The 9,511-nt window shown below is 37.1% G+C and overlaps 1 non-coding gene across 1 annotated transcript; it reads left to right on the top strand.

Annotated features, from left to right (window-relative positions):
- Nucleotides 1-943: 943 nt before the first annotated feature.
- On the top strand, nt 944-1,048 carry LOC127975589 (U6 spliceosomal RNA). Its single transcript, XR_008157558.1, has one exon. It is a non-coding gene; the product is annotated as a U6 spliceosomal RNA (small nuclear RNA).
- Nucleotides 1,049-9,511: the final 8,463 nt, after the last annotated feature.

Genomic DNA, 9,511 nt, shown 5'->3' on the forward strand with positions numbered 1-9,511 from the left:
CCTTATGAAGTGAACGAGCTCTTATTGCATTACAGCCCTCCATGTCCGCTGCGTTCTCAAAATTCTATTTAGCACCAAAACTCTGGAATAACCTACTTAACATTTTTTTGGAAGGCAGACACGCTCTGTAAGTTTAAATCTAGATTAAAGACCCATCTCTTTAACCTGGATTACACATAACACACTAACATGTTTCTAATATTCAAATCCGTTAAAGGCTTTTTAGGCTGCATTTATTTCGATTAAAACAGAACTGGGAACACTTCCTATAACAAACAATGTAATTGCTACATTGTTAGTAGAATGGCATCTACACTAATATTAGTCTAGGGAGAAGTCATGGCCCAATGGTTAGATAGTTTGCCCCTAACCTTAAGGTTGTGGGTTTGAATCTGGCAATACCATGACTTACTGTGCCCTTGAGCAAGGCACTGAACCCCCAACTGCTCCCCCCGGTTGCTGCAGCATAAATGGCTGTCTACTGCTCCAGGTGTGTGTCCACTGCTGTGTGTATGCACTTTCGATGGGTTATATGCAGAGCATGATTCTGAGTATTTTGAAATTGAACTGCTGGTATCTTGCCAGAGGAGAACTGGCACCTGACTGTGTCTGGTTTCTCCCAAGGCTTTTCCTCCATTCTGTCACCAATGGAGTTTTGGTTCCTTGCCTCTGTCACCTCTGGCTTGCTTAGTTGTGGACACTTAACAAACAGCAATATCGTCGACTTGATTGCCCAGAGACTATTTCAACTGAGCTGGATGATGACAACATTGAATTCAAGATGAATTGCCTTTAACTAAACTGTTTAATATTGTCATTTTGCATTATTGACAAACTATTTTCCTATTTAATACTGTAAAGTGCTTGACACAATCTATATTGTTAAAAGTACTATATAAATAAAGTTGACTTGACTTGACTTTTCCAAAAAATTTAAATTTTTGTTCGCCACGGCGGCACATATACTAAAATTGGATCGATACAGAGAAGATAAGCATGGCCCCTGTGAAAGGATGAGATGCAAATCCGTGAAGCGCTCCATCTTTGGGGGAAGTCGTGGCCTAATGGTTAGAGGGTTGGACTCCCAATCGAAGGGTTGTGGGTTCTAGTCTCGGGCGGACGGAATTGTGGGTGGGGGGAGTGCATGTACAGTTCTCTCTCCACCTTCAATACCGCGACTTAGGTGCCCTTGAGCAAGGCATCGAACCACCAACTGCTCCCCGGGCGCCGCAGCATAAATGGCTGCCCACTGCTCCGGGTGTGTGCTCACAGTGTGTGTGTGTGTGTGTGTGTGTGTTCACTGCTCTGTGTGTGTGCATTTCGGATGGGTTAAATGCAGAGCACAAATTCTGAGTATGGTTCACCATACTTGGCTGAATGTCACTTTCACTTTTCACTTTCACTAAATTCTAGTCTTGCCATATCAACTTTAAATTAACTAAATGTAAGGTCCAATCTACACTACCATTAACTATGACATTTGTCTCAATAAAGTCCTAATTTAGAAGATTATTATCTTATTTAGCTGCGTATTATTAGTAAGTAAGGTAGTTGTTAATTGTTAACAACTAAATTGTTACTAACTGTAATATATTTATAATCAATCAACTGTTTATTAAATATATAATAATTGTTTACTATTCATTAACCAGTCACGTCCTCACTATCATTATTAGAACTACTCTCTTCTAGTGTCCTTGTAAAATCTTTGTAGTCTTCCTGATAGCCCTAACACAGTAGCTACTTTGCCTTTAGACATCAAGCCAGAGGCCACTGAGCGATCCCTGTGGCAAGAGGGCAGGTTGTGACAATGAGGCTGCTGTTTTTCTGACTCACACACTCAAAAGTAATTGCCACACTTGTACGCCAGCATCCTCGTATCCACTCCAAATGATGGGCTCTGCCATTGGATTATTTAATGAATCGTGTTGCCCTGTTTTTGTGGAGATTATTTTGGAGTGTTAAACGCTGGTTGCTCTGTAGGACGGAAGCTCATTGCTATTCATTATGCAGTTGTTGTTCTGCTGAGATGCTGAGAGGAGATGCTTTAGGGGCATGCAGCTTTGACCAGGTTAACCCAAGAATCAGAAAGATGATATCTCATTAGTACTATGTGTATAAATTTGTTTAGTGTGTGAAATAATTTTCTAAACTAATTTAGTATTTAGATGTTTGAGATTTTGAACCAGGTTACATCATATATATATATATATATATATATATATATATATATATATATATATATATATATATATATATATATATATATATAGATACTACTTTAGCAAGAACCTATAATTATCATAACTATGAAAGGTCAGTCATCTTGTGCATTTGGTGTCAAGTTATGGAGATGATACTAACTACACATAATGGTCTATGTTTATGTAAGTTCTAAACTAGTAATCTAAACTGACTCGGAATCATTTCAGGAATGCCATAGATGGGAGACAATGCAATATCATTATAATAACCATTTTAAGTGTCCTCTATTCAATTAATTTAATTTCAATTCAAGTTTACAAATCATTACAAATTAACTTTACAGAAAATTATGTTTCTACAATATTTAGTAGTAGCTTATAAGTGGTGACTGTCACTTTGTGCGCATATAACAGGATTTTTTTAGAAAAGTTAATACAAGACGTAGTCAGCCAGACGATGAACATTATTACCAGTAATTATTATATGATGCAGTCAGACTTGTAGCAATCTTTGTTAGTTCTGTTTGTTGATTCAGGGTTAGCATCATCTTGGGTCCTCTGAGGATCAGCATCATCTCTTCTCAGGTGTTCTGGATCCAGACTGGAGCTTGTGTAAATCCCGTGGCAAAACAGAGAAACAAATAGAGACATCATTAGCATAGCTGCTGTTCCAACAAAGTAATTAGTTGAATCCAAGCTAAAGAATAAGAATGTGCATTTATGGTTATGGAGATGATCATCTGCACCTGCAGCGTGTGCTTTACACTTTGCGTTTAGATCGTTAAAATAGGGCCCTATGTGTACAGTTTTGAAAGTTAAATGTAAAAAGGGAAAGTAAAAAGGGGGAAGTCGTGGTCTAATGGTCAAAGATTCAGACTTATATTCCAAAGGTTGTGAGTTTGAGTTTCGGGCCGGCAGGAATGGTAGGTAGGGGGTACATTGCTCTCTCCACCTTCAATACCACAACTGAGGTGCCCTTGAGCAAGGCACCGAACCCCCAACTGCTCCCTGGGTGCTACAGAATGGCTGTAGCTGCTCCGGGTGTGTGTTCACGGTGTGTGTGTGTGTGTTCACTGCTGTGTGTGTGCACTTTGGATGGGTTAAATGCAGAGTACAAATTCCGAGTATGGGTCACTTCACTTCACTTGTTAAAATGCTTAGAGGAATAGAGGTCAATCAGTGATTAAAATCAGTTTGTTTTCTTCTCCATCATTTTTCTTCAACAACCCTAGACACAAACTGCAACTTAAACTGTGAATGTTGGAAGTTGTTATGATGTTCTTCACAGTTTGTCAGACATCTGGAATACATAATGGTTGTTCTTTGCAGAAGATGGTTTCAGTGTGCACTTCATTGAATCAGAATATTCATTCACTGCTGTTCCCACCTGGAGGATATAAAACATACCAACCATCTGTCTGTGAACCTCTCTCAGAGAATTGTAAGATATATTTTAGAATTCCAGTTTCCTTGCTATCATTATTAAAAATCAACATTCAGAATCAACATTGAATTCACCCGTAAATCCAAAGAGAATCACCTTTCACGAGATGAGATGTCTTTGTTATAATGTTTCATAATGTTCTAATAATCCCTCAAGAGAAATTCATTATAACTGTTTATTATAAATAACTGTTTATTTGCATTGTTGAGTCTAGACTCTCAAACACAAGTGGACGTTTATACACACATCATTTTGAGTAGTAGGTGGTCAAGTGTGTGAAATTGCAGAAAAAAGACAAACCCACAATGAAAACACACAGAACTGCACTTTAAAATGAGACATGAAGTCTCATTGAGACTTGAAATGTATCATCCTTTCCATTTATGACTCACAATTACATGCATAATTCAGTGACAATAGTTTCTTGATGATATAACGTTTTATTTAAATTATTGTAGAGACATGGTCTTTATTTCCAATAAAACTAAAAGATAATATATATAATTAGGGCTGCCCTATGGTTTTTCTGGTCGACTAGTAGACGTTTCAGCCTTAGTTGACTAATAGCATGTTAATTAATAAACCATTTAAACATTATAATGAGCCTTTAATTGCCTACATAGCCTAATAAGCATTCAAACACATGCATAAAGCTTGCCACAGTGCACCACAGAAGTAATCATTCTGAGTTTGTCAGGGGAAAAAAACAGTAAGGAGACTGCATTAACATTTTAATAATTTGATAAACTAGTGATTTCTTTGTTTTTGGATTAAGAGATACATTTGGGGACACTGACTCGTCATCTCCTCAATAGTGGACGTGCTTGTATGCATGTTTCATACAGATTAATCTGAGAATAGGCTATTTACTTCCCATTTGAATTGGTTTATTTGAAAGTGGACATTTCACTCTCTTTATATCATTTTAATGTCTGTAAGACAAAGATATACACAGATTTTTGGGCTCAAGTTCACAGAGACCAAAACAGCAGAAAGTGTGAGTGCTCACAAGTAAATTTAGAGTCTTTACAGATTTGAAAGATGTATTACTCTTATCTGTATGACCAAAAGTTATGGAGTATTTTAAGAGCAAGTAATGTACCGGCGCCTCCATCTGTCCTGCACTGAGTGTCCTATTAGCTTACACACTCCACTCAGCTATAGCACACATTTCTCTAGGTTAACATTGGATTGAGCGGCCATGTAAAGTTGCTTTTACTTTCATAAATCGGATGATAAGCCATATTTGAGGTTGATAAATGATAGGTGAGCATTTGGATGTCCTGCCTGATATATTACCATAGTCACTGCGTGACTTCGCCTGTGGATTTTATAATTTTTTTTCTACGACTAAGCTACTAATAAAATTTTAGTTTGCCAAGCCTCTTCTGGCCAACTAATGATTAGATGACTATTAGGGAGCAGCCCTAATTCAAAAACTCAAAACAAATCTCACAATTGCAATGTAACCACAAATTCAATTAATCATGATTCACTTTGACCATTATGGTCACTCTTTAGTTTGGGGACCAATTCTTACTATTGTCTTACTATTAAACAATGCATGCAGCTCATTGTGCTGCTGCTTACGTCATCACGGACATGTGTCCATGATACTCTCCAAAATGTAGGCAAGCCACAGCAGACTGGATGAGGAAGAGAAGAATTGTTGAACAAAGTTATCAAGCTATCAAGTATAAGGTTGGGGGTTCGATTCCTAGGAAACACATGATAGGTAAAAACCGATAGCCTGAATGCACTGTAAGTTGTTTTGGATAAAAGCGTCTGCATAAAAATAAAAAAAAAAGTAGTATTCAAATTATTATGGGGAATGTTCAATCACATGTGATGATAAACTCAGCAAGGAATCAATAATAGTAACTACAAATAAATATATAAATATAAAAAGGTACAGGATTAGCTAAATATTTCTCTTTGACAGTAAATTTCATAAATAATTACAAAGAAGCAACAAGTAACACATTGAATTAAACATGAAAAAGTAGAAACAAAATTTTAATGGTATTTTCTTGTAAACTGTGCTCCAGTAATCATTGTTTTATTTAGAACTTTTAAAAATATGTGTTTACCTTGTATCTGGACTGTAATAGCCAAGTCATTTTCTTTTTTATTGCTCAACCAGTTGAAAGTGCTGTGAAACATTTGTCAGGCAAAGGTAAATCCTAAGCTTAAAGGAGACATACGCTTGAGGCCGACTATTTTTGTCAGGCTATAGGTACTGCATTTACCTGCATCCTGATGATGGAGTCTGTACTCTTGAAGACAGACTGAGTGGTTGCCTGAAGCCTTACAGAGAATTGTGAGGAATTTTCTCATAGCAGGGTGTTTAGTGGGTGTTCAGAATTCAATGAGCAAAGGATCGGCAGGGTCGGACAAATTTATCCATCTTGGTCCCAGCTGAGTGCTTTCTCTTGCTCTTTTTTTCTTATTCTCTTTATTGTTTTGTTCACTTTCTGTTCTGTTAGGATCTTACATATGCTACAGATGCAGTATAGCAACAAGAAGGCATTTGCATCAGTTGCAAGTATTATTTTATTTTTTTACTCATACACTCTGGAATGCTCTTCATTATGTAAAGGGTTGTTTAATTTTACATAAAAATGAAATAGATTGTTATTATTATTATAAAATTTGGCAAAAAAAAAAAAAAGTGAGGTTTAGCAGAATGTATGATGATATCTTTATCTTCCATACAATGAAAGGGGATAGGATTACACCATGTAATTATGACAGACCCACACAACATCAAATCTCAAAAGAACAATATTTAAAGGGTTAGTTCACCCAAAAATGAAAATTGTGTCATTAATGACTCATCCTCATGTCGTTCCAAACCCGTAAGACCCCAGTTCATCTTCGGAACACAGTATAAGATATTTTAGATTTAGTCCGAGAGCTCTCTGTCCCTCCATTGAAACTGTGTGTACGGTATACTGTCCATGTTCAGAAAGGTGAGAAAAACATCATCAAAGTAGGTCCATGTGACATCAGAGGGTCAGTTAGATTTTGTTGAAGCACTGAAAATACATTTTGGTCAAAAAATAACAAAAACTACGACTACTTTATTCAGCAAAGTCTTCTCTTCCGGGTCTGCTGTGAATGCGTTCACAACACTGCAGTGTAGTGATGTCCGGTTCATGAATGAATCATTCAATTTAACCGGTTCTTCTTGAACCAGTTCACCAAATCAAACTGAATCGTTGAAACGGTTCGCATCTCCAATAAGCATTAATCCACAAATGACTTAAAGGTACAATTTGTAAGATATTTGCAGTAAAATATCCAAAAAACCATTAGGCTAGTGTTATATATTTTGTCCAGCTGATTACTAACAATGTCTCTAATGTTTTCTACTACCTGTAAATCATGAGAAAATTCACATTCTAAACAGTGACACAGGGCAGTGCAGTCGCCTGTCAATGACGTTAGTAATCCTTTGTTACCGCCTTTACTGACGTAGAAACCACATGACAACAGTGTCGTGGACAAATGTGGAAGTAGTGTCTAGCGTCCAGCAAACCACTAGCTTGCTTCAAGCAGTTCTTTAATTACTACTTTATGCACGTTTTATGGTGGATTGTGTTACATATTTATGGAACATAATTACCGTTTACCGTCTGCCACTGGTTCTGTCGACAAGGACAGCTCCCGTAAACGTAAGTGTACGGGCCAACCACATGACTCAAGGAGAGTTTGGGACAAGAGGAGAGAAAAAGTGACGATCAATATCAGTGTTGCATTTTCTAGATGAAGAGAGCTTCGAGACAAACTTCAACTAGAAAGAGATGCCGATCTCACTTGTGTTTTACTCGACAGGTGAGTTGTTTTGATTCTTATCTTTACAGAAAACGTATGCTATTACAACGATCAACAAGTTAGTATTATGGGGCATACACGACAAACGCGTCTCTAGACCCGCACAAGGACGAGTCTGATCCATAGTCTGATCACGTCTTTGCATTGACTTCGTATGTAATCTACTCACACAAATCGTTGAACTCGCATTTGCTATGTATTCCCAGTTATTGTGTTTGAATGTACAGGAGTGTATATATTTGTTCAACAAGTGGTAATTGTTTTCATATCGTCTGATTGATTGCCGTCAGCGGTTGGGTAGAGGACAACAAATCCCATCATTCCACGCTCCTTCTTAGCGTCATCTAACCACATGATTGTTATTGTTTTGGTAGTGTGCCCTCTAGTGGCAGGTCCTACAACCTGTGCCTTTAAGCTGTTAACTTTTTTAATGCGGCTGACACTTACTCTGAGTTAAAATAAACCAATATCCTGGAATCCCGGAGTAATTTATTTACTCAAACAGTACACTGACTGAACTGCTGTGAAGAGAGACCTGAAGAGGTTTCTGTCGGACGCGTCCGATTGAATGAAGGCTTTTTTTTTCGACCGGTTTATTGAATCAAACTGTCTGAAAGAACCGGTTCACGGAAAAGAACCGAACTTCCCATCACTACTGGTGATCCAAAAACTGATGCAACCAGATCTTGACTCTAGAATGAGTCAATCTTTCGTTTGTTATCTGGCTCGGCTCGGTGTTCATCTTCAGTTCTCTCTCTTCACAGCAGTTCAGTCAGTGTACTGTTTGAGTAAATTAATTACTCCAGGATATTGGTTTGTATTAACTCAGAGGGCGTGTCAGCCATGTTAAAAAAGTCAACAGCTTAAGTTATTTGTGGATTAATGCTTATTGGAGACGCGAACCGTTTGAAACAATTCAGTTCGATTTGGTGAACTGGTTCAAGAAGAAACGGTTAAATCGAATGATTCGTTCACGAAAACGAATCATCGTGAACGAATCATTCGATTTAACCGTTTCTTCTTGAACCAGTTCACCAAATCGAACTGAATTGTTTCAAACGGTTCGCGTCTGAGGAACAGAAAGCTCTCAGACTTAATCTGAAATATCTTAAACTGTGTTCCGAAGATGAACGGAGGTCTTATGGGTTTGAAACGACATGAGGGTGAGTCATTAATGACATAATTTTCATTTTTGGGTGAACTAACCCTTTAAAGGATCCTTCTACCATATACTAATTTCAATATTACTGTATTTGTCTTTCCATTCTGTCCTGCTGTGAGTATCAGGCTATTAAAATAAAATGATGCAATTTCCACAAGGATATTTCAATGAAACATTATTATGCATGATTAGAAGACTTACTGTAAACCTCAACTCTTAAGAAGAAACAGGTCAATAGGGATATATACACAATAAAGACGTGTGCAAGGTAGATTTTTATCTTATATCCTTTCTCTTTTTTTTTAGTCTTTCAAAGCTTTTGGGCACTGGTACAACCATTTAAATGTTCTACTTAGAGAGAGATACTAAGTTATTGTAGTATATCATTATGTTCCTAACAATAAGTTGGTTTAAAAATGGCTTATTCTTTGCATAAGCAAAGTGTTACACTACTATAGTAGAAAAAAAAATGTATGCTTCTTTTAAATTTCATCATTTTGGAGAAGAAGATGCAATAGAAGAAGAAGAAAAGGGGTGATTTTATAAAATCCTTTCTGATTTAATAAAATATACTTTAATATTTTATACTATATATCAAAACTATATAAAATGATTTATTAATTAAGATACAATTATCTATATGAAAGTTATGACTAAAACATTTATAACTCGGTTGTTGTGGAGGTTTGTGCATTTTGTAATTAGGATGGTCTGACCTCTGGAGATCCCCCGGTCCCCTTGAATGACAATGTCACAATCTGTATCCTGTGAGAATACCCTGCTGCTCTCGGTTCTGCGTCAAGCTTGCGCAAATACACAACCTCATTCATATACACAGACAGTGGAATTGCGCCTGTCACTACG

This window comes from Carassius gibelio, chromosome B16 (genome assembly GCF_023724105.1).
Source record: "Carassius gibelio isolate Cgi1373 ecotype wild population from Czech Republic chromosome B16, carGib1.2-hapl.c, whole genome shotgun sequence".
Lineage (NCBI taxonomy): Eukaryota > Metazoa > Chordata > Actinopteri > Cypriniformes > Cyprinidae > Carassius > Carassius gibelio.